Genomic DNA, 27,167 nt, shown 5'->3' on the forward strand with positions numbered 1-27,167 from the left:
CTAACAGGAGGAGGCTGTAAATTAAAGCCTTATTTACATATTGAAAAGATAAATTTTTCTTCTTAATAAATGGCCAATGAAATTAATTGGAACGACTTTTCTAGAAAGAAACTTTCAGAAGATGTAATTATAAGTTTAGCAGATTATTTAAGATGGGAATATGTGTTTCAATTTTCTGAATTATCTGAAGTTTTAATCGAACGATATGTACAGCCAAATGATTGGTATATTATTTCTCAATATCAAAAACTCAATGAACCTTTTATTGAAAAACATGCCTCTGATGTAGATTGGGAAAAAATATGTAGATACCAAACCTTATCTATCCGTTTTATTGAGAGACATTTAGATAAAGTGACTTGGTATGAAATATCAAGATTCCAAAAATTGGATTTAAGATTTATAGAAAATTATTCTGACCGTTTAAATATGAATGTTGTATCTAGATATCAAAAATTATCAATGAACCTTATAAGAAAATTTCAAGATTATGTAAATTGGGATTATATTATACAATATCAAGATATTGATAAAGACTTTGTAATAGAATTTGTTTCTAAAATAGATTTCTGTCTTTTAATAAAAAATAAAAGTAATATATTACCAGAAGAATTTTATAATTCAAACAAAGAAAAGATAGTTTGTATACTTCTTGCGGAAATTTGTCATAATACACGAGTACCGCTATATGAACCATTAAAAGAATAAATTATTTAAAAAAAATATTTTTATTTTAATAATAGTTTTTACTCGTAGTAGATTATTTTTTACTCGTAGTAGATTATTTTTTAATTAATAAATGTATTCTAAAATTGTAATTAAAGACTATAATGAACCAGATGAATTTAAAGATCCAAATCAACATCCTCTATTGCCTATACATCCCTTTAGATTAATCATAAATGGTTCTTCCAACAGTGGAAAATCAAACTTATTAATCAATTTAATTTATGACTATTTACACTTTGATAGACTTTACATGTGTACTAAAGACATATTTGAATCTAAGTATGTAAAATTACAAGAAAAATACATTCAATTTACAGATGTAGAATTAGAAGATATTCAAAAATGTAAAGGCTTAAAGAATAAAAAAGAAGTTTTGAAAGAATATAAAAAATTTAAAAAAGATCAAGTTTTGTTTTCTTCCAAACTAGATGATTTTATTACCGTAGATGACTTGGATCCTTCCTATATGAATTTAGTTGTATTTGATGATTGTATATGTGAAAAAGATCAACAATCTATAGAAGAATTTTTTATACGAGGAAGAAAGAAAAATACATCCCTTATCTATATAAGTCAGTACTATTATAAAATACCTATAACCATCAGAAGTAACAGCAATTATTTTATATTTTTCGATATGAAACAAAAAGAAATTAAACAAATAATACGAGAAATAGATGGTCAATTAACAAAAGAAGAATTTAATAAAATGTATAAGAACTGTATCAAAAAACCATATGATTTTTTAGTTTTAGATTTAGTCAATCCTAATATGAGGTACCGAAATAAAGAATTTATGTATATATAAATGGAAGAATATTTAGAGAAAAGAATTTTTATTCACAGAAAAAGTTATAATTACTATCAAAAGATTAGTATCGCACTATCTATGAGTAAGTTTTTATTTAGCGCATCTGGCTTATCTGGTTTTATTTTAATCCCTTTATCAGCTTTGAGTTTAGGAGCTGGTGTTATTGAAGTGGTTGACAGATCTTTAAATATATCCGAAAGAAAAGAAGAATATAAATATACTTACAAATTTTATAAACAACTACTGAATTTGTTTAAAGCTAATACATTAACTGAAGAAGAAATTCATAAAAAAGAGGCTGATTTTATTCAAAGTTTGAAATATTTTCCTTTAGAGAAATACGTTAAAAAAACTCAATTGAATGGCTATAAATACATATAATTTTTTATTGCCTATAAATGACGTGTAAAAGTAATATATTCAAAGTTGGAAAATTAAGTAAAGACGGAAAGTTCAAATTTTGTTGTAAAGAATGTGGTCAAAAAGGATCTGGCTTTATCAATTCAACAATTAATAATTTACCCTTTGAAATGCATTTACCAGGACATCAATTTACAGGACCTGGAACACAATTATTACATGGAAAGAAAAGATTAAACGATGATTTAACATATAAAGAATGGAGTAAGCCCATTAACAGAGTAGATGAAATAGCATATAAACATGATGTTTGTTACCTTAAAAATAAAGATACTAAAACTAGAAATGATGTATGTGATAAAAATATGATAGAAGAGTTAAATACAATTCCAAATCCTACAATCAGGGAAAGAATAGAAAGAGGAATTGTTAAACCTATTATCAAAGCCAAAAGAACATTTGGTATGGGTATGATTTATTGTTTAAAATGTAAAAATTTTACTAATACTAAAGATGTTTATGAAGAAACTTCTAAAAATGGAAGATTGACGAGGAAAGGTATATGTGAAGTTTGTGGATCTAAAAAAAGTACTTTTTTAAAGAAAACGGGGTCATAAAAACAGTTTATTATGATCCCGAAAAAGGTTATTGTGGTATCAATGAATTAAAAAGAAAAACAGGTTTATCTCAAAAACAAATTACAGATTTTTTACATGAACAAGATGTTTATACTAGATATAAACCAATTATTCGTAAATTTAGAAGAAGGAGATGTTACGTTTCACATATTGATGATCAATGGCAAGCCGATTTATTATTTATAAAACCATTTAGTAAATATAATAGTGGAGTTAATTATATTTTAACAGTTATTGATATGTTTAGTAAATATACTTGGGCTATTCCAATAAAAAGAAAAACAGGCGAAGAAGTATCAAATGCTTTCAAGTTAATATTTAAAGAACGAATTCCAGAGAAACTACAAACGGATAAAGGTACGGAATTTATAAATAAAGATACTCAAAAATTATTCAAAGATAATAATATTCATTGGTTTACTACTGAAAATGTTGAAATAAAATGTTCTATTGTTGAAAGATTTAATCAAACAATTAATGGAAAAATAAGAAAATATATGGCAGCAAATAATACAAATAAATACTTAGAAGTACTAGATAAATTAGTTTATAATTATAATAATTCTTATCATCGATCTATTAAAATGACACCCTCACAAGCCAGTCGGACAGAAAATGAAAGTATCGTATACAATAATTTATTTTCTAAAAAAGAAATAAAGAAACCAAAGTTTAAAATAGGCGATAAAGTTAGAATTTCAAAATATAAAGAAACATTTACCAGAGGTTATCATCCTACATTTACAGAAGAAATTTTTATCATATCTGAAGTATTGAAAACAGATCCTATAACTTATAGAGTGAAAGACTTAAATGGTGAAGAAATTAAAGGAACTTATTATGAAAAAGAATTAGTAAAATATAATAAGAAAAATGAAACATATAAGATTGAAAAAATAATAAGAAAGAAAGGAAATAAATTATTAGTGAAATGGGTTGGTTACCCTGAAGAATTTAATAGTTGGATAGATGAAAAAAATTATTCTAATTTAGGAATCATTTTTAAATCTCTCCATATCATAATCTTTTAATTTTAAATGATTAAATTTAGTATAATATTTTCTTTTATTCTGTTAAATAAATTAATAGCATTCGGATTATATTGAATTTCATGAGCTATTTTTATCTAAATTTTAAATCTCGTATAGTTTTATTATATAAACCTCTAATAACATAATAATGGTAATCAGAATCATTTTTATTCTTTTCTATTATTGTAAACATTGTTTTTCATTTTTTATTTTTAAGTCATTCATTTTAATTTTTATTATATCTAATTTCTTTTGAAGTTTATCATTATCATTAAATTTATTAGCATAATAATTAATTACAACATCGTTTACTTTTTTAGAAAATTCAGGTGAAATCCAACATTGTAATTAAATCCTTAGAAATCCCATTATATTTTAATTCTTCTACCTTTAATTTCATAAAATAATGAATATAAAATTAACTCTTCTTTATTTTCTAACCACTTTTTATTATTAATTTAAAATCTCCAAACAATCCATAATAATAACTATCTTTAATTTACTCATCTCTTAAAGAAGTCATTTTATTACGAAACATTTTTAAATTAATTTTATTATCTATATCCATTTATAATCTCTAATTTCATATGTTATTTTTTCAATTATTAATGTAAAATTTTATCAGTAAATATCTTTTAAAGAAGAACCAGTAGTTTCAGTAAGAATATCCTGCACAACTTTGACCTGCCATTTTTTTCGTAACTAAAGAGCTTATAAAGAAGATTATTATCAGATAAAAAAATTATACCACTCTCCGGTTAGAATCCCACGAAGCGGTCAATTTTTATCGCAAAGTGGCATGAAAAAAGTTTCTTCGATTTTCCTCCCGCTGATAAGGTCAGAGAGGAAAGTGTTTTAATTATTATTATGTAAATAAATGGAAGGTCATTATTTCGAAATATTTAATCAGATTAAAAGGAATGGCCATTCAAATTTAAAAATTACATTTGATAAGGAAGAAGAAAAATATTATTATGATACGAAAGACTTTGACCAATATTTAAAACAGAGATACAATTCGAGAATTTGTTTTTTTAAAAAGTTAAAAAGAAAATTGAACTTGGTTTTTACAGTTGAAACAGATGAAATGTTTTTAAAATTTTTAGATTATATGTATTTTAAAAAGAGTTTAAATTATAAATATTTTATGAAAAAGATATGTGAATATTATAATATTTCTAACAATATTAAGTTAGGTAGTCCTAAAAAACAAAACATTTATGATGAAATTTGGAATTCGTTTCTTAAAGAGACAGAAAAGTATTTATAAAAACTCCATTTAATAAATGGAAGATAAATTTTGTTGCGATTGTAAGACTTTGAAATCAGCTGACGAATTTTACAAATATAAAAAATATTTATTTAAAAGATGTATAGATTGTGATCTTAAAAGAAAATATATATATTATGAATGCGATTGTGGCAAAAATTATACTTATTCACATAAACAAAGACATTTTAGAAGTAATTTTCATATAAAACGTATGAACTCCTTTTTATAAAAGTATTTATAAATTTTCTTCCTTATAAATGAGTAACATGACAAAGGAGTTCAAACACTTGAGTAATGTACTCTCAACTTTCAGTATTAAAAAACTAAGAGAATTGATAACTAAACTTAAAATTCCTGTCCTGACTGATAAGAGATTAAAATCAAATATTATTGAATCAGTAGTTTCTTATATCAAAAGTACAGGAAATTATAAATCTGTTTTATCAGATTATTTAGGATTGGATGTTTCTTATTATATGGAAAACAAAACTAAACTATTTAATAAATATCCTAAGTATAGAAATGAATTAAAAAAAGTTTTTGATTCTTATAATTTAAAATATAAAGATGGTCAATTTATACCAAAAGTAGAAAAAAATATTTTAACTGAAACTAATTTAAATGCTTTGTATAGGCCTCAAAAAATAAAAGATAAGGTAAAAGTAGAGGTAAATCTTAAAAATTTCTTTAAAACAGATTATAAAATTATTGAATTCAGAGGTCAATATATTGAAAAATATAAAGTTTATAGAAAACAATATAGAGTGGTAGGATCTAAAATTTTACCTGAACAATATTATAATATTTTAAGAAATATATTTAAAAGGGCTATTGGAAATATTACAGGAAAAGTAGATGTAATTATACATAATCCTAAATTAAATGTACCTTTTCATGATAAAATGATGTCTACTAAAACTGCTTTTAATGAATACATTGATAAATTATCTAACCAAATTGAATATAAAGAACTCGATATAACAGAGTGTATATTTGATTTTAATGTCATCGAATTACCTCATGGTGGTAGACACAAGGCTTTAAAAATGTATTATGAAACAGATCCAGCAAAAAAGAAAAGTATTTGTCAAATAAAAAATGATGATAATATATGTTTGGCTAGATCAATTGTAACAGCTTTAGCTATCCAAAATCCTGAACTGTTAAGTGATAAATTATGTACTGAAAAATTATCAAGTAATGAAATAATTTATATTAAAAAAGGTCGTGTTTTACAAAAAACATTAGCTATAAAATTACATGATGTATGTAAAATTCCTTTAGAAGTGTGTAGTTTAGAAGAAGTTAAAATATTTGAAAAATGTTTAGACATTCAGATCAATATAGTTTGTAGAGAAAATGGTAATGAAATTATATATAATGGTGATTATAAATCAACATGTATTTTTATATATAAGAATAGAAATCATTTCGATGTCATTACATCAATGACAGGATTTTTAGGTAAGAATAATTATTGTAATTATTGTAAAGTGGGTTATAAACGTTCAAATCAACATAAATGCCCTTTAAAATGTGATAGGTGTTTTGTTGAAGAATCTAATTGTGAAGGAGAGGAAATATTTTGTAAAAAATGTAATCGGAAATTCTTAGGAGAAAATTGTTTTGATAATCATAACAAGAAAAATTCAGAAGGTTTTACTGTTTGCAAATTACTATGGAAATGTCTAAAATGTAAAAGAAATATTAATAGAAATGAAAGGAAAACAGAAGAACATATATGTGGTGAATATCGTTGTAATAATTGTTGGAAATGGGTTATGAAAGGTCATGAGTGTTTCATGAAATATGAAAACAGTAAAGGAGGTGTATGTGAAGATAATTGTGTAAAAAATAAATGTAATAAATTAGATTGGTGTAAGAAATGTAAAACAGGAAAATACTTATTTTTTGATGTTGAAACCAAGCAAGATACAGGAATTCATGAAGTGAATCTAGTTATATGTCATGATTTTGATGGAAATGAAACAGAATTTAAAAATGAAAACGATTTTTGTGAATGGTTATTTTGCGAGGAACACGAAGGATATACAGTTATAGCTCATTATGGAAAAGGATTTGATTTTCAATTTTTAGCTAAATATTGTTTCAAAAAGCATATTAAAGTATTTACAATTTACCAAGGAAATAAACTAACATATATGAATGCTTATGGTTACTATATAAGATTTATTGATTCTATTAATTTTACAATGTGTGCACTCAAGAAATTTCCAAAAACATTCAATTTAAATGAACTGGCCAAGGGTTATTTTCCTCATTTATTCAACAAACAAAAGAATCAAAATTATATTGGTAAATATCCAGATAAATATTACTATGGATATAATTATATGGTTGATGAAGACAGGAAAAAATTTGATAAATGGTATGATTCCATTAAACATGAAACTTTTGATTTCCAAAAGGAATTTATAAAATACTGTAGATCTGATGTAGATATTTTAAGAAAAGGTTGTTTAGAATTAAGAAGATTATTCTTAGTAACTGTGAATATAGATCCGTTTAAATATGTAACTTTAGCTGGTCTATGTATGGCCATTTACAGAGATAAATTCTTGAAAGAAAACACAATAGCTATTGACGAAATTGTCATTCAAAAAGATCAGTACAGTAAAAAATCAATAGCTTGGTTAGATTACATATCAAAAAAGGAAAATATTAATATACGCCATGCTTTGAATGGAGGAGAGAAAAAATTACAATTAGGTGAAAAATGTTATAAGGTAGATGGATTTTATAAAAATACAGTATTTCAATTTAATGGATGTTTCTGGCATGGATGTACCAAATGTTTCACTAGAACAAAAGTAAACACAGTTAATCAATTGCTCATGGAAGATTTATATAAACAAACTAAGAAGATCAATAAAAATATAATTGAAGCAGGTTATGAATTGGTAAATATCTGGGAGTGTGATTTTGATAATAATAAGGATATGAAAAATTACATGAAAAAAGAATGGAAGAGAGATTTTATAGAACCTTTAAATCCTAGAGATGCTTTTTATGGTGGAAGATGTGAACCTACCAAATTAAAATATGAAATGAAAAGTAATGAAAAAGGTAGATATATTGACGTATGTTCTTTATATCCTACTGTAAATTATTTTGATAACTATCCAGAAGGTCATCCAATCAAAATATTTAATCCTAAAAAATACGATGAAAATTGGTATGGATTAATAAAATGTAAAGTACTTCCACCTAGAAAATTATATCATCCAGTATTACCTTATAAAGAAGAAAAATTAATATTTTCATTATGTAGAACTTGTTCTGAAACAATAAAATGTAATCATTTCAAAACCACTTTAGAAAAGAAAAAATGTAAGCAGTGTTATGAGATAAGAAATTCTGAGTGTAAACACACTGATAACGAAAGATGTCTAATAGGAACGTGGACTACCGATGAGATCAGATTAGCTGTTAAAAAAGGATATAAAATATTGAATATATATGAGGTTTGGCATTTTGAAAATAAAACAAATGAATTGTTTAAAGAATATGTTAAAACGTTTTTAAAGATTAAACTAGAAACATGCGATAAATGGAAAAACAATTTCAAAAATGAAGAAGAATACAGACAAATAGTTAAAGAAAAATTAGATATAGAATTAGATAAAATTGAAGAAAATCCAGGTTTGAGATTCATAGCTAAAATATGTTTAAATTCTTTATGGGGTAAATTTGGTCAGAGAAATAACATGAAACAAACTGAATATGTGATGGAAATTGAAGATTTTTATAGAATTATTCTAAATGATACTATTAAAGATTTGAATATGAATTTTTTGAATGACGATTGTGTGGAAATGAGTTATAAAATGAAAGATATATTTGAAAAAAATAACTTTAATACTAATATATATATAGCTGCTTTTACAACTAGTTCTGCCAGAATTAGATTATATGAAATGTTAGATAAATTAGGAGATAAAGTACTTTATTATGATACAGATAGTGTAGTATATATAGACGACGGAACCAATAAAATTGAAACGGGATGCATGTTAGGAGAATGGACTGATGAATTGGGAAATGATAAATATATTACATCTTGGATAGCTGGAGCCTCTAAAGATTATGGGTATAAATTAAATGATAAATCTGTATATGGAAAAGTAAAAGGATTTAAAATGTCTTATCAGAGTGAAACCATATTAGACTTTGATAATAGGGCTAAAATAATAACAGGTGAAACAGATTATTTGGATGTAGAAATCAATCAGTTTAAAATCGAAAAAGATAGAAATATTTCAAGTATTAAAACAAATAAACGTTATACCTTTGGATACGATAAACGTAGACTTTTAGATAATTATGATACTGTACCTTTTGGCTTTTAAAAAAATGTTTCTTAATAAATGGATAAGATTACAGTCATCCTAAACATTCAGGGATTTATTTTTCCCAGTCGTAAGATTTTAAGAGAGATAGGATGGGTTCATTTAAATTTACCAATCGGTGAATATATTGGCGTATTTACACCTAATTGTGAATTGAATGATCAAGAATTGAAGATTGTACGTAAATGTACTTCAGAAGTACACGGATTAAGATTTAATAGAAATAAGAATAGTTTATGGATAAATCATCAAGATGTAAAAAATTATATAAATAACCTATATCAACTATATGGTGGTACATTTGCTTATAAAGGAGGTATTTTAGAAAAAGAGATATTAGATGAATTGAATATACCATCTATTGACATTGATGTACCTAAATGTACTAAAATTTTAGGACCTGGATGTTCGTTATACAAGTGTATGTATTACAGAAATTATATTACAAAAAATGTTCTTAAATAAATGGAAGAATTTAATGACCTCAAACGATTTCCTGAAACATACAAATTAAATGAACTCGAGATAGGTAAATATAATTTAATATCATTGAGAAAAATAAATACAAAATACGGTGACTCTATTATAGCTAGATTAGAAGTAGACAATGATGAGAAAGATTTTTATCTCTCGAAATGTCATGGTGAATTATCTGATAAAGCTATAAGAAAAATTAATAGTGGAAAATATATTTTTGATTTTAAAGGTAAAAATAAATATTACGATTATGAATTACATGTAAAATAAAAAACGATATTTTCAATAAGGTTTTAATAAAATAAAAATTATTAATATAAAAATAAGAATTTTTAAATATGCTGATTTTGTTAAATATTTCATAAAAAATGTAAAATATAGACCTATTTTAATTTTTTTTAATATAAAAATAGGAAATCAATAGTAGTATATGGAAAGGGCAAAAGTGTCCTGTAGCCCCCCCCATATACTACTTCCCGAGTTGATTTTCAGCACTACTTCTTTATATGACTTTCGTTACATTAATCATTTACTTTTTCAAAGTAAAATCAGTAGATAAATTATTAAGATACATATAATTATACAAAAGATATATAAGGCAAAAATAATTTAATAATACCTGGAGTGGAGAGAATTAAAAAAAATATGCGCAAGTGGGGAAAAAATGTGCACGTGGAGGAAAACAAACTAATTAATTATCGCGTTTTCCATTACTTGTTAGATCAAATTTAGAAAAACATTATTATTCATTAAAATTTTGAATTACCTAGGCAATTATTGAGGAAGAATTTAAAAAAAATAAATTAAAGCAATTTACATTTTGGCGGCCCCTGAAATCGCCGGTGGATCCACCCCTCACGACCAACTGCGTGATCACGTACAGCTCTCGCTTCCGACTGCTAAGAAAAAGAGGGGAAAGGGGAATCTTCCATGCGCGCGATAGCGCAGGCGGCCTACTACAAATTGTTGATTGGTCTAACACGATGCTACGTCATGCTTTAGTTGTAACTGGTGTTCAACGCTTGCATACGTCAGAGGGGGAGAAGTTTCTCTAGAATGTAGAAGTTAATTATCCTCTCCAGGCAAAAATATTCCCTCACTCCATTACTAATATAATATAAAAAGTTTGTTCTTGATTACCACATATTATTTTAAGTCTGTGAGGTTTGGAAACTAGTGGAATATATGACCTGCCGATATAACATGAGCAAATTTATATCTGGCAATTAGATACTTCATGTAACAAATCAATGACGACAGTCGAACAGCGGCGCTGCCTCACAAATCCAGAGAGTATATAAAGACTTTACTTGTAGATGTTTATAGCTAATCTTTTGTTACTTAATTGCTAGCATGTTATCTTGTTATAAATATGTTATTTGTTGGTTTATTAAATACACTTTCTAAGTTATGATTTTTCATTGGTAGTCAAAGATGCACACAGTTTAACAGAAAGAGCGACGTCCCTTCTTATATATTTTTTCTGACATTTTAATTACTAATAGAAACATGGTTTTTTTACTTTTTAAATACAGTCGAACCCCGCTATAGTGAACCTGGGATATAGTGAACACTCGGATGTAGTGAACTTTTTTAGCGGTCCCGTCCGTATTCCTATTTAAATAATGTTATTTTTAACGCTTATAGTGAACAGCTTAGAACTTAGAAACTCGGTTATAGTGGACTCAAATTTCATTTCTTTAAATATCTTTTTCAGTCCTCCATCTTTAAACTTGTAGGTGTTGGGACTGAAAATGAATGCATTCCTATAAAATGTGTCATATTACTCTCCTTTATGCTTATCACTTTTAACTATACTGTAATAAATGTCAAACAGATCATTTATCTTATACTCCCCCCCTCCCTGACAAGCCTCGCTTTCTCTCTTTTCCCCAAGCTTGCTCTACAACTAGTTAACTTGGCCACCTGCTGAATTTTTGGAATTTTCTTATCTGTTCAAACCATATTCTTTACAAATCACCCCTTGACAATCAAAAAGGGGAACAATTTAACTCATTCTACAGCTGCTCTCTTCATATTCTTACATTATCTATTTGAGACAAGATTTTTATTTCAAAAGCAGTGAAAATGGCAAATTCTCTTAAGAGAAAAGCGTTTTCGATAGACGACGAAGTTAAAATTGTAAAGCATATTGATGATGGAACCAATCAATCGACACTGTGTAAGGAATTTTCCTTGTCAAAATCTACAGTTACTAATCGAAGTGCAATTCTTGCGGCATACGACAAAAACATGGTTTCATCGAAAAAACTGCGTGGAGCTGAAAGAGAAAACGTAGAAGATGCTTTGTTAAGATGGTTCGAAATCTTGTTCAAAATGTAAAAATCTTGCATTCTTTGCACATTGTAGATAAGAAAATTGATGAACTCAACTTAAAATCAAATTGTGTTCAATCAAAAATCACAAATTTTTTTCCATAAAAAGTGAAAATAAAACTAATATTTAGCGACGTAATTACTTTTTCCATCAATTTTTGCTTTATTATCTGTTAATTAGTTAATAATTTTTTTAAATAACTTATACAAAATTGCAAAGCCAGATTTAATCATTCAACTGTCTTATACAAAAAATATTCTTCAAAAAATTTGGATATAGTGAACCATCGGTTATAGTGGACACATTACTGAGTCCGCAGACGGTTCACTATAGCGGGGTTTGACTGTATATAAGAAACCGTCTAATAGTTAGGCCGCTATCTGGTAAAAAATAATATTGCTCTCTGATTTTTTTTTTTTTGTTTTGTTCACATGATATGTAATATGTTACCCGATGTACTAAAAACTGAACTCAGTGGCGCGACTGCCCATAGAGGAATATCTAACTCTTCTTCACGTCAAAAAGCAATAAACTATGGTATAGTATAATAGGAAAATTTGCCCATTTTAGTGAAATATATCAGGAATATTCTGGATGTGTTATTGATGCGGAAATAAGTTTTATAAGAGTTATTTTAACCCTAAATTAATTTTTTTATTTACTTTAAAACGTGAAAATATTAGCTGTAAAATCATGAATTTTTGCAGTCACGAATTCGAATGGTTCAAATTCGAATTTCTGCTTGTATAAATTGTAAAATATTTAAAAATTAAATACCATACAAATTTTTAAATAAGAAATTTCTTAAAATAATCGTATGCTCATAATTAAATAAAATATTGCATAACACAAAATTCAGAAAACCGCATTATACGTCAAAACATAAATGATCAAAGTCGATAGATAGACAATTGCAGTGTCTGCCTGAAAAATAAAAATTACGTTTCAGTTTATGTAGTGGTATTTAATTAGAACTTTTGCTAACGGTTGGTGTCATTCGTTTCTCTTTTTCTTTTTAAGAATTTATCTGTTCCTGATCTTTGATTTTAAATTATTTTGAAAAATAGTTCGTTAAAAAATATTTACATTGAGAAGGAACTACTATCCGAATATCTCCGAAAATATTAATTGTAAAAGGGCATTATTTTTTGACCTTTTTTTTTTAGAAATTTTTACACACTTTTTGTTTCCAGAAAACTGTCTGTCTACTTTTAGTTTTATAAACACATTTATATATAAATATACATACGTATACATATTACGTACGTAAACATATTACGTATCCATTCATGTGTATACATGCGTATAGATATACAAATATGAATGCGTATACATACGTATATGCATAAATACTTAAAATAAACTAACAGTTTTCTAAGAAGAAAACAATATATCCCCTTTACGCTACTCCTATGTGTTGAATAGAATGAGATATGTAACAGGAATCGAATAGAGGGTTTTAAGCACTTATTCATGCATTTTACATTGCTTAATCCTAATCGTATTTAATTATAAATATTGTTCCTAATGCATTTTTTCTCGCTTATTCTAATGGGCTAATATTTAAGATTTAAAATGTGTTTTTTATATAAAGTATATTTATTTAAAGGAAACTTCTTACAGCTTTAAAATCAATTATGCCATACATTTGAATTTTATCTCATGCAATTAAGCATGAAAAACTAGATCGAAAAATGTATCTTATGTCTTCAAATAGCCCCTATATAGCGAAGCAAAAAGTGTGAATAAGTACACGTCAAGAGTAGTTTTTTTTATACATGATTGAGAATTTTGAACTATTCGTTCTGTAGCTAAAGTAAACTTTGTAAGCAAAATAATTTTTATAAAAATTAAACTAAAACAAATATTAAATTCAGAATAAAGTAAAATATTCATCAATATATTATTACAAAATAGTTTAAAATTATCTCATGCATTATTTAATATTTATGTCATTTAATATATTAGAGAATAACTAAAACGATGAATTAAAATGCACAAACTAAAATAAGTAATTATTATAAAATTTATAGTTAAAATGATTTACGTTGCAAGAAATGTTAAGGAAAATATTTCATAAAAATACATAAAATAACTCTGCTAAAGAATTAAATATCTCATTAAAGCCCCCACTTTTTATAATAATCAGCGAATCTGAGTTATAATTGTTATAACTAGAACTTAATATAGCTAGACTATTATAAGTTCTAGCTAGAAATTTCTATATATTATAGCTAAAGAATTGATTTCAGATTTTTTTTATTCCCCTTCTAAAAATGTTTTTCACAAAGAATTCCTATCAAAAATCTCTAGGGATATTTTTAAAATTTTTGTCCATATTTGATATCAAAAAGATTTGCTATGGTCTAGAATTGAATGTATTTTAGTTGATTTCAAAACTATAAGTTTGGTATCCCAAAGTTACTTCACCCAAGCAAGGCCGGATTTACGTAAAAGCTAAATAAGCTGTAGCTTTGGGCCCCGAGATGACAAAGGCCCCCAGATCCCACTTTTTTTCTTCCTTTTTTTAAAGTTTTATTCGGAGCTGGGGCCCTATGAAGCCCATTATAATTTTTTTTTCTTTTTACATTTTCGGATGCTTTTCAAAATCTAATCGAAGTGTATAAAATAATTGTTGGCTATACACACTTTTTATGTAAATAAAAAGTAAGGTATTAATTTCTTACTCCTTATACTATTTCTAAATGAATTTGGTATACTTAGTTTAATTGCATTGTTTTATAAAAATAATTTATCTGTAATATTAATATTTAAAATAAGTGTAGAAGTCAAAGTGTGAAAAAATAGCCTTATTTCCATGATTGAATTTGACATTCAATGCTAAGGGCCATTTTTAGTATATATGTCTAAATAAATAGTGCGAAAGTTTTAGAACACAAAATAACTCACGGGGAAAAAATTACGCTTTTCGCAAAAAAGAAAAAGAAGAAAAAAAAACAATTTTGGTAACAAAACTAAAATATATGGTATTTAAATCATTCATTTGGTAATTTTTCTGTTCACAATGCAGCAGTTTATCGAAAATTCTGGTTTTTAAAATTATAGCTCTTATTACCACACATTTAATAAAAATGCAAAAGTCAAAAATAAAATGAACCGGATTAGTGATTATTATGCCATACTCTAAGACAGCGGTTCCCAATTATTATTTAGGCTTCCCTCTACGGAACCCTAAATAATCATGTCAATTTATGTAGTAGAATTTATTAGATTTTCTGATTCGCACTGTCTTGAATGCCCGCCGTTTTATAACCCTAAACTTTGGCGATCAGCTGAAATGGGTGATTGTCAAACTAATTCTATCGCCAAGAGCTTGGATGCCCGATTTTTTTTGAGCGTGGTGAAAATGGCGAATACGTTTTATAGCTCAATAGTGTAAGCAATTGTTAAGAATATCTTTTCATGAACTAATAAGATAGGTAAATTCCTATCCTTTAAAATGTCGTTCACCAGCCCCAGTGTATCTTTATGTCTTACGTGGAAGCGATGAAATTGCACGTTATGACCATAATTTGTAGGAAAAGAAATACCTACAAGAATATCTGTTATTAAAGATTTGTGCTGATGCTGGGTAAGTATAAGTGTCACATTGCTTGGCAAAATACTCCTTAGTGTAACTATTTCACTAACTAGTCATTTGTTGTTGCTACCTCACTGCATAACTCTATAATTAGTATGTTGTGTTGTTGCTTATCCTCATAGATCTTTAGTCAGATCAACTCAATAAAGTTGTTGAGAGTCCCGCAGTGGATTGATCGTTAAGACACGGTTCCCAGCAGATCACCGAAGTCAAGCATCACTGGCTGCGGTCAGTGTGCGGGTGGGGGACCACTTGGATCAGTCTGCGTAGGGACCGAGGGTGTGCGGTATTGGTCCTCGTTAAACTGTTCTACCGTAAAGTGCTCGACTTCGCGTGCAGGTCGTCGGGCTACCGAAGCGGGGGTGCCATCCCCTCTGCAGAGGATCAAAATTGTGATGGCATGTCTTCGGATCATCCTCAGGGATGCTTCCCAGACCGTCGCCAATAGCCCATTGTGCAGCTCTAGTGCGACGTAAATGAACAACAACAACAAAGTTGTTGACAGGTATGTACCTCTGTAGTATGGTATACTACATATTAAGTAAAATCAATTGTTAATTCTAATTTAATTATCTAATTTAATTATCTAATCATCTTAATTTATTTAATCATCATCATTCATCTAATTTAATAATCATTTGTTAATTGTTAATTTGTTAATAATGTATTAAACGCTTAAATAATTGTAACTGTTAAATTTGTGATAAACTTTTAATTGTATGCTTTTTTTAATTTCTTCCTTTTACACTTGTAATTAATGTTATTTATTTATCAGTATTCAATAATTCTTTGCAATATATTTCATGTAATATTTAAGTTGTACGCCTCAATTTGTTTTGTAACCTTGGGAAAGTAATCTTTCTCTACATTTATGTTCTTCCTTTAAAAGAAGATTCCTCCTTTTGTTACTTGCTGACAGCAAGATGTATGTCCAGTCAGCAAACCCCTATTGTTGGAGGGAGAAGGAATTGGCACCAAGTCACCTTTCCCACGTTTCGGCTTGCATCAAATGCAAAGCGCCCCTTTGGATCTTATGATGGCGCCAAGAATGTTCCAGAACATTCCACAAAATTCTTTACCAGGTGTGTCACCACTTTAGACAACCCCGCTTCATGTTTGGCATGGAGCTTAACAATTAATTTCGCCAGTTGGCCAATATTTGCAGCTCTGTGATTTGCCCCTCTGATCCTTCTCCAGCCAACCAAGTGGTTATTCCCAAAAGTTTAATTTTTTTGGCGAGAGTTTTCTCCCCTATCTTCATAACGAAGATATAGTCAGAGTTGCTTTGTTTTCAACATTGCTGTATGTTTTTCTCTGTATTCGGCTGAAGCCGATTTATTTTTTGTTGGCATGTTTGCTAACATGTCCAGTTTTTTTTATAATGCCTTCAATTGTGAAATAAAAGTTACTTTGCATCTTAGAATATGTATCTGGTGAGTAATTTTACAGTATAAGTTGTTTTCTCTTCCTTTTTTTTCAGCATGCTCCTTTGTTGCGCTTACCTGAATAATTGCACCCACTTCCACTGTTAACCACTTATACCTTTTCGGCCTTTACATAATTAGTATCTAAATTTTATTTAATCTTAATTTGACTTAATGTTAGTCACCCCCCTTTTTGATTTAGCCACTCCACATAATATTTGGTGCCGCGTTTGCAACAGTTGACATGCTGAGAACTCAATGATGCACCTCTTTTCATTCGATCATTGTACTTATGTTTATTTTATATTTATTTTAAATGTTTTTATTTGAGATGCATCATTGGTGAAAAGGAAATTTTTGAATAGTTTAGATTATGTCTCCATTTTTTTATGTTTTAAGTGTGCACTTTTATGATGGTGTTTTTTTATTTCATGTTTTTCATAAATTTATTTAGGGGTAGATAATTAAAATTTTTTATCTAAGCATTTTTTTTAATTTTTGGTATTTGAATATTTTAATTATGCCAAGGACTAGGCAAGCAGACCCTCAGAGTGAGGTTATTCCAACTTCAAGAGAATATCACTTTAATATTGACCCATTTTATGGGGATCCCAGTACTTTAAACTGGTTTTTGTCCCAAGTAAGGGAACTTAAGGCACTTAACAAATGGAATAATCAGGCAGCCCTTATTTTCCTTAAGTCCAAATTAAAGGGTTCTGCACTTACCTTTTTTGCAACTTCTCCTAGTTGCCTAAGCCTCAATTCTTTTGAGGAAGCAGTAAAAATCCTTCAAAATTTCTTTTGTGCAACAAAAAATGAGGCCTCAGCTATTGCTGAATTTAATGATCTAAACATGTTTCATAATGAAACGATAAGAAATTTTGCCCATAGACTTGAGTCAGCAGCCCATCAGGCATATGCTTTTATTAATGATGCAGCCGCATTAAATAAAATTAAGTCAATTCAATTCTTAAATGCTATATCTCCTAGCATAAAGACTCAACTAGCCTTTGAGGATCCTTCAGATTTCATGGCAATTGTAAATAAGGCAGAAATAATATCTTCCTGCTCTGCACCACATACTAATGCTGCAGTTAATTTTGTTAATAAAACCCAAAATATGGACCAATGCTCTGAAATCGAAATGCTGAAGGATCAAATTAAACAATTAACTACTATTGTTCAAGAGGCAGTCAATTTATGTCCTTTATGTAAATCTCCTGACCATTGTCTAAAAAATTGTCCTCAATTCACAACATCTAATGTGAGAACCCAAAATAACAATGCTAGACAACAAATTGTATGTCATTTTTGTGGGAGAAATGGTCATATTATGGCTCGATGTTACCAGTACTTGAACTTGCAGGGTTCTAGGCAAAATCCTAATAGAAATACTGGTTCAAGTAATAACCGAAGACCACAAAATCAAGGTCGTCCCAATTTAAACTAGTGTCGGGACCACATTGTAGGCAAACTGTGGTCCCTTTTCAAACTAAACGAACCCCTGTTTCTGATCAGTCTGATCAACCTTCTGAGTATTTAAATCACACTATGGGTGATGGTAAAACAAAAATATCTGAATTCTTAAATCCAATGTCTAATGAGACAACCTTGTTTAATTTATTTAGTGAAAACAAATGTAATTTACCACTTATTGATATAATGTTTGGTGATAAAAAGTTCACCTTTTTAATTGATTCTGGTGCTTCTATTTCATTAATGCCTAAAGATATTTTTGACCAAATTAAATTAGTAACTAAAGTTAAATATTTATCTAGAAATGTTAAAATTTCTACCTTAAACTCTGAACTTAATTTTTTATCATGTGCTCAAATTTCCTTTAAAATCAGTAATAGTCAGTTTAAGCATCATTTTTTTGTATCTAAATTTAATACCTCTCATTTTCAAGGTATCATTGGATATGATATAATATCCAAATATAACATAATTATAGATTCTAAGAATAATGAATTGATTTTTGACTCTTTTAAATTACCTTTTGCTTTACCTTTGTCTGAACAGAAAAATGTTCAAAATATAATATCACATGTTCATTTAACTAATAAGGTTGTTATTGATCCTAATGAAAGTGTTTTCATCAATGTCTCTACTGATAATGACAAATTTTTAAATAATGACATTTTGTTTACTCCCCTTATTAATCATAATGATTTATTGATGCATCCAAGTGTTCATAATTTAACCCAAAATTCATTTCATGTATTAATATATAACAAAAGTGCATCACCGATTCATTTAAATAAGTCTTGCAAAATTGGATCAATTTCTAGTGATTTTGATGTTAAAAATAATCTTGATAACCAAAATGTCAATAATGAGTATATAAATTTGATTCAAGCTTCACCTGAAATGCTTGAAAGACGAAAATTAGAGTTGTCTATTAATGATTTTTACCTTGATAATTTAAATGAATCTCAAAAACATGTTATTGCTGATATTTTATTAAATAATTATGCTTGTTTTTCAAAATCTGTTGCCACTCTTGGCTGTACCGATTTAGTCGAACCCAGTATTAAGTTAAAATCCAATAACCCTATTAAAACCTTACCTTATGATATACCACAAGCTTTACAGGATATTGTAAAAAATGAACTCACTGAGTTAATGAATGCTAATATTATTGAAAGAAATGTTTCTAGCTGGGCTTCGCCCATGGTTTTAGTAAAGAAAAAAGATACTGATTCCTCTAATCAAAACAAATATAGACTTGCTTTAGACTTTAGGTTACTTAATTCCATAATAGAAAATTCAACGTACCCTCTTCCCAAGATTTCGACTCTAATTAACAATATTTCTCAATTTCAATATTATTCAAAAGTAGATTTTAAAAGTGCTTATAATCAAATAATGGTACCTGATGAACTTCAGGAGGTGTTAACATTTACTACACCCTTTGGTACATATTCTAACAAACGACTACCTTTTGGTCTCAAAACTAGTGCCAGTACCTTTCAAGCTTTCGTTGACAAAATTATTGATGAGTTAAAAGCACATGGAATTGAGCATATTTATGCCTACCAAGATGATTTTATCATCTGTGCCAATGAATTTGATGACATGATGGTTAAAGTTAAAGCTGTGTTAAACATTTTAAGTAAATATAATGTAACTCTTACTCCCTCTAAATGTAGATTTTTTGAACAAGAAATAGATTATTTAGGTTTTCGTATTGCCAAAAACATAATTTCACCTGTTGAATTTAATATTGCTAAAATCACTAATTTTGCTGCTCCAAAAACAGTAAAACAAGTTAAACGATTTCTAGGTTTATGCGGATTTTATCGCTCATTGATACCCAACTTTGCAGAATTAACTGGTGTTTTAACTGATCTTACGAAGAAGAATATTTCATTTAAATGGACCCAACAGCATCAAGATGCATTTAAATCCTTACAGGATATTTTTTTTAACAAGCCCTTTGTCAAATTACCTGACTTTTCTAAGAAATTCTTTTTAAACACTGATGCAAGTAAAATGGCAGTTTCTGCTGTGTTATTACAAGAATATGAGGATGGTTTTCATCCAGTAGGTTATTTTAGCAAATCATTAAATAAGGGTGAGAAAAATTATCCTGCTATAAAGTTGGAGTTGCTCGCCATTGTTAAGGGTATAACAGCATTCAAGTACTATTTATACAACAAATCATTCACAGTTTTATCTGATTCTAAACCCCTTAAATACTACAAAAAATCTACTTCACCTGCTGACATTATAACGCGTTGGCTTCTTTTATTAAGTGAGTACACCTTTGATTTTAAATATGTACCCGGTTCTTGTAATGTTCTAGCTGACTATTTTAGTCGATGCCAAAATCCTGATTTAAGAGAAGACTGTAATTTTAATGATTTTGATAATACTGAATCTTTAATTGTACCTTTTTCTGATCCTAAAAATAATGAGTTAGTGTGTGTTACTCAAACTGACCCTAAATTTGAAATATCTAATGAAACCTTTAAGGACAATCAAACCAAAGATCAAGAACTTAATGATATCATTACTAAATTAAATGATAATAACTTAAACACTAAAATTATTGATAAATATTTTATATCCCCTGATACTAAGCTACTCATGTTTCATAAAGAGTATAATAAGAATGATTATGCTGATTTAATAGTTGTGCCCAAGTCTCTCAGACCCAAGGTTTTGGAAATTACTCATGTATCTCATACAGGTGTCAAGAAAACTTTTGAGTTATTGTCGAAAAGATTTTATTGGAAAGGCTACTATGCTGACACGTTAAACTATGTGTTATCTTGTGATGCATGTATTCGCATCAAACATTATTCTGTCAAACCAGCCCCCTTAAAAAATGTGTACCTACCTACTCGCCCTGGGGATTTTATTAGTATTGATATTGTTGGACCTATTAAAGATACTGGGCATGTGTTAACTGTTATTGATCACTTCAGTAAGTTTACTGTATTATATCACTTAAGGAACTTAACTGCTAATACTATGGTCCAACATTTGTTAAATTATATGTCATTGTTTGGTAGAGTTACCATGATTTTAAGTGATCTTGGAACTCAATTTAATTGTGAAGTGTTTCATACTATAAATTCTGAACTAGGTATTAAGGTAATACATACCACTTCAGGACACCCTCAACTGAACTCAGTTTCTGAAAGAATAAACACTTCCTTAAAATCCTCATTGATTGCCTTGCGAGAACAAGGAATTTCTATTCAATCTGCCCTCTTAATTCACCAACAAATCTATAATAGTGCTATTCATCCTGCCACAGGATATAGCCCTAACATGCTTCATTTTGGTCGTGAAATGAGTATTTTCTTTGACACATACCAAAATTCTAACAATAAACTTATAAGTTTAGACCAAGCTTCTTATGTTTCTCAGGTTTTAAATGATCTAAATAATTATTATAGTAATGCTTATACTTCTTTAAGGCAGAATCAGACTGATCAAAACAGTAAGTTTGAAAGGAAAGCTAAACTTCGTAAATTCGAAGTAAATGATATTGTGTATTTGAAATCCAAAGATTCTTTTAATCCCAAATTCAATGGTCCATACACCATCATTACAAAACATAATGATGTTAATTTTAGTATCCAATTTTTATCTAATCCTAATGCTCCTGTGTTTAAAATTCATGCAAACCGTCTAAGGTTAGCCCCACATAGAAAAACATCTCTATGTGCTACCAGTAATAAATTGCCTCAACAAAATACTAGATATTTTCTTCGTTCACATGTTTAATTCAAATAACTGTTTGTGTGATTTTGCTAATGTTTTGTTGCAAACCCCCATAAAATTTTGGGATGTCTCTGCTACGCTGGCGTACATGTGACATCTTATCAGGCCTGACAAGATTTTTTTTGGGAATGTTGTGATCGAAACGTTTGTGTCAGAATCATTAATTAATTAATCACTTTCTTGTTTAATTTTTTATCAACTCAGAGCAATTCTTTTTACCTATTTTCTTAGTTTGTTTTCACTCAACTATTCATGTAAACATTTTGTGACTTAAGTGACTTAAATTATTACTTTGGATTTTTTCGAATACAATTAGGTTTTCCTTGTTTATTTTGGAATGTGGTACTATACAAATAACCTTTAATGCAATTTAAATACTGCATTTAATTTTAGGTAATGGATTTATCCCAATCTTCTATGTGTCATTTTTATATGCATTTTCATGCAACCTTTTTTGGAGACATGTTCTAAACCTTGTTGGTCTAACACAAAGTCCAAATTTTTTATTGTACATTATTCTCATTTTTTGTTTATACTTACTTGTATATAAGTATTGTTTTTATGCATATATCTTTGTTTGAGCTAATATAAATTGTTTTCAATATTTGTATGAACATATGAGTCAGAACTTACTACAACAACACAAACTGTACTGCTCGGCTCTGTCTTCTGGTGCTACCTTGAACTGTCTTCATCCCTGATGTCTGTACCCCTCATCTGGACTTTTGCTAGTTGTCGTTGCCAGACTTTATCTGGAAGTGGTCAGTGTATCTGCTACCTCGAACTGTCTTCGTCCCTGATGTCTATATCCCGTATCTGGAGATGTCTGATGTGTGTATTGTCTACTATCGGCTCCTGAGGCATGATCCTGCCGTCTTATACTGAGGTAATCTTGGCCTCTTATTTAATGACAATGTTTCTTCGTTCACGGTGTCTCATATCGTGCTCCAACTGGTTTCATTGAACTGTGTGGTTTCGTCAAATTAGTAGCAACTCAATGTCGGTGTTTCATAGTTCACCGTGCATTATATATTATGTCCTTCTGGATTCACTGAACTGTGTTATTTCGTCAAATTAATAGCAGCTAAGTGGTTGGATGTGTTGTTTGAGATCAAGGTGCACAGCTACAAGAGCAGTACATATTTTTATCTGTCTTACTTGATTAGTTCTTCTTGACATGGACTCCCTCCCGAATTGTGACTTTTCACGAATTTCATTCTCAAGCACTAATACTTTTGCTTTTCAGATGAATTTTGTAAACCTTTTTCCTTTTTTGTGTATATAATTTTTTTTTAGACTTTGTGTTGCCATTATTCATTGAAAACAACTTAACATCTCACCAAGTTTTTTTTTTTCAGTGTAGTGTATTTGTGTGTTGTCAATTAAGTATTTATTCAAGTTTTTTTTTTTGATTTTTGTTGGATGCAAATTTTTACCTTTTTCCCAGCTTCTGATTTTTGTCTTCCCATTATTGCATTGGATATATTAATTGTTTTGGCATTTGTTTATTTTCAGATCCTGCTGTCCTGAATTTAGTTTTTGTACAAAAAGGCTTCACCTTTTTTTCTGTATCTGGGGGGAATATATGTAGTATGGTATACTACATATTAAGTAAAATCAATTGTTAATTCTAATTTAATTATCTAATTTAATTATCTAATCATCTTAATTTATTTAATCATCATCATTCATCTAATTTAATAATCATTTGTTAATTGTTAATTTGTTAATAATGTATTAAACGCTTAAATAATTGTAACTGTTAAATTTGTGATAAACTTTTAATTGTATGCTTTTTTTAATTTCTTCCTTTTACACTTGTAATTAATGTTATTTATTTAACAGTATTCAATAATTCTTTGCAATATATTTCATGTAATATTTAAGTTGTACGCCTCAATTTGTTTTGTAACCTTGGGAAAGTAATCTTTCTCTACATTTATGTTCTTCCTTTAAAAGAAGATTCCTCCTTTTGTTACTTGCTGACAGCAAGATGTATGTCCAGTCAGCAAACCCCTATTGTTGGAGGGAGAAGGAATTGGCACCAAGTCACCTTTCCCACGTTTCGGCTTGCATCAAATGCAAAGCGCCCCTTTTGATCTTATGATGGCGCCAAGAATGTTCCAGAACATTCCACAAAATTCTTTACCAGGTGTGTCACCACTTTAGACAACCCCGCTTCATGTTTGGCATGGAGCTTAACAATTAATTTCGCCAGTTGGCCAATATTTGCAGCTCTGTGATTTGCCCCTCTGATCCTTCTCCAGCCAACCAAGTGGTTATTCCCAAAAGTTTAATTTTTTTGGCGAGAGTTTTCTCCCCTATCTTCATAACGAAGATATAGTCAGAGTTGCTTTGTTTTCAACATTGCTGTATGTTTTTCTCTGTATTCGGCTGAAGCCGATTTATTTTTTGTTGGCATGTTTGCTAACATGTCCAGTTTTTTTTATAATGCCTTCAATTGTGAAATAAAAGTTACTTTGCATCTTAGAATATGTATCTGGTGAGTAATTTTACAGTATAAGTTGTTTTCTCTTCCTTTTTTTTCAGCATGCTCCTTTGTTGCGCTTACCTGAATAATTGCACCCACTTCCACTGTTAACCACTTATACCTTTTCGGCCTTTACATAATTAGTATCTAAATTTTATTTAATCTTAATTTGACTTAATGTTAGTCACCCCCCTTTTTGATTTAGCCACACCACAACCTCCTACATATTTTTTATTTGTACAGTCCGCAAAAAAATAAAGATATCACCCTGAATAACTTTCGTTCTAATGATCGGATTTTCACGAACTAAAAGTCAATCTTAATGGTTCCCGGGGGTGACTTCAAATATACTAATTAATTAGTGCTAACTATTAATTAAGTTACGAAATCAGACACAAAAACGTACTTTCTCTGAATAAACATACATTTTTTTTTACATATTTGGAATCTAGACACTTGAATTAGGGGGGGGGGGGGTAGACAAAATTTTGAAAAAATTGGGTCATAAATTGGGTAGCAATAAAGGTTTATATATTTGGCGATAGTTCAGAAAACCGCCAAAAAAAGTCGCCAGCGCAAATGAATATTTTAAGATAACCCATTGACTAATTCAGAAACTTAATGCTTAAATTTACTAGGTTGCTAGGCAACCTAGTAAAAGAACTCTGTAAAAAAAAATGAAATAATGTTCATTAATTTCATAATGTAATTGCTGGGAGAGGTTTAATTAATTGTTAATAGAAAATATCTCGAAGTTTCTAGGCAATAGACAATTTTTAAGCTGATTTCTGTCCAAAAAGCAAAAAAAAAAAAAATTTTAAATCTCCTTTGAAAAGAAAATTTCAATTGATTTATAAATTATTTATGATTTTTTAAGTTTTTAGAATTTAAATACATGAACTTTTTATCTGATATTATTTAGATATGCTGTTTTTGCTATATTTATTGTAGGATTTCTTACTAAAATCAAATTGACATAACTTATTATAGCTATATACAAAATTTTAGTGAAAATCATTTTTACAGATTTCTGTCCGGGGCGTTTGGATTTTATCTATATTTCATTAGTTAATCACAATTGTTAGGATATAGCTTATCTATATACATGAGGATATAGTTATCACGACTCTCTCACGGCCTGTCAATATCCGTTAATATATAGCGATATAGTTTTAAATTCGACACCTAGTTTTAAAATTAAGTAAGTTTTTATCATTATTATAATATCAAATAAGAAAATTACAGTACTTATAGCCGTAATAAATTAATTACGTAATAGTGTCCTTCATTAAAAGCAAATGACGGAAAACTATACGAATTCTAATACGAATAACAAAACTAATGTCAGTTGTTTCTATTATTTATAACATTATTATTTTCTAATATTTACTTAAATCACACTTACATTACTCCGGTTTTATAAAAATATTTTTGTATAACTTTAAATTACTTGTTGAATATTTACGTTTCGAGGATTTTTGAAAACTTATGATTATATGCGTATATAGTTAAAATTGTTACTGTTTGCGATATAAAATTGATTTTTGAAAGAAAAAAACCGATATTAACTTTAAGAACTTAACAATTTAAAAAAAATAATAATCCTTTTCTGTAGAATACTTTAACTTTTTTTTTTAATAATTCATTGAGTTAATGTAGTATGATATTCAAATAGCGTTTATTTTACTTTGTAGATATGTGAAATATGTGGAAAAATATTCACGCATAAAAAGAATATGGTTCAACGTTTGAAAATTCACTCAAATGAAAAAGACTTTAAATGTCGTTTATGTGATAAGGTGATTAATCGAAAGTGTAACTTGAATAGACATTTAAAAACTCATGAAAAATCGAGAAACTTTTGAATGTGAAGAATGTAAAAAGACCTTTTTCGAAATGATAATTTAAAGAGACACTTACTGACTCATTTAGTTTCGCATAAGCTTAATTTGTGTAGTGAATTTTTAAGTTAAAATCTGATTTACTCAATCATATCCGATCCATTCACACACCATCTTGTTCAAGAAAAAAGAAATATAGATCATTCCACAAATACAATAAAAAGATGAACAAAAATTGTGAAAATGCAATGGAAGTATTTCAGAAAGAGACAACGAGAATTAGGAAACTATGAAGTTGTGATCCAGTCCCACATATCTCAAGCTTTTTGGAAAGTTTTTTCGGCTAATTCATAGAGATGGAAGTCAGGATGGAGGATGAACGTTGTAGAAAGTAGTATTTTATGGGTCCTTGTCCCGCACTCTGAATAGTTGTTCATAGAGCCAACGGATTCTCCTGCCTTCATGATTCAAAATGTTAAAATGATTTTATAGAAAATATTTATTGATCTAACTTAAAGTAATCATCTTAAAATCTTAACGAACTAG

The 27,167-nt window shown here is 28.5% G+C and overlaps 1 protein-coding gene across 4 annotated transcripts in view; it reads right to left on the reverse strand.

The window, feature by feature from the left end:
• LOC107455449 (uncharacterized) overlaps positions 1–27,167 on the reverse strand; it is a 63,186-nt gene that overhangs the window by 25,721 nt on the left and 10,298 nt on the right. Inside the window, exon 1 of one of the 4 annotated variants that reach the window (XM_087167601.1) lies at positions 10,507–10,695. The exons of 1 other annotated variant lie outside the window; for it this stretch is intronic. The gene's annotated coding sequence lies outside the window, so the exon portion shown is untranslated. Of the gene's footprint in view, positions 1–10,308; positions 10,696–27,167 lie in introns of those variants that run through there. 2 more of the 4 variants (XM_087167600.1, XM_087167603.1) reach the window with 2 other exon arrangements.

Source organism: Parasteatoda tepidariorum, chromosome 7, assembly GCF_982258835.1.
Source record: "Parasteatoda tepidariorum strain Cologne lab strain chromosome 7, Ptep-v5.0, whole genome shotgun sequence".
NCBI lineage: Eukaryota > Metazoa > Arthropoda > Arachnida > Araneae > Theridiidae > Parasteatoda > Parasteatoda tepidariorum.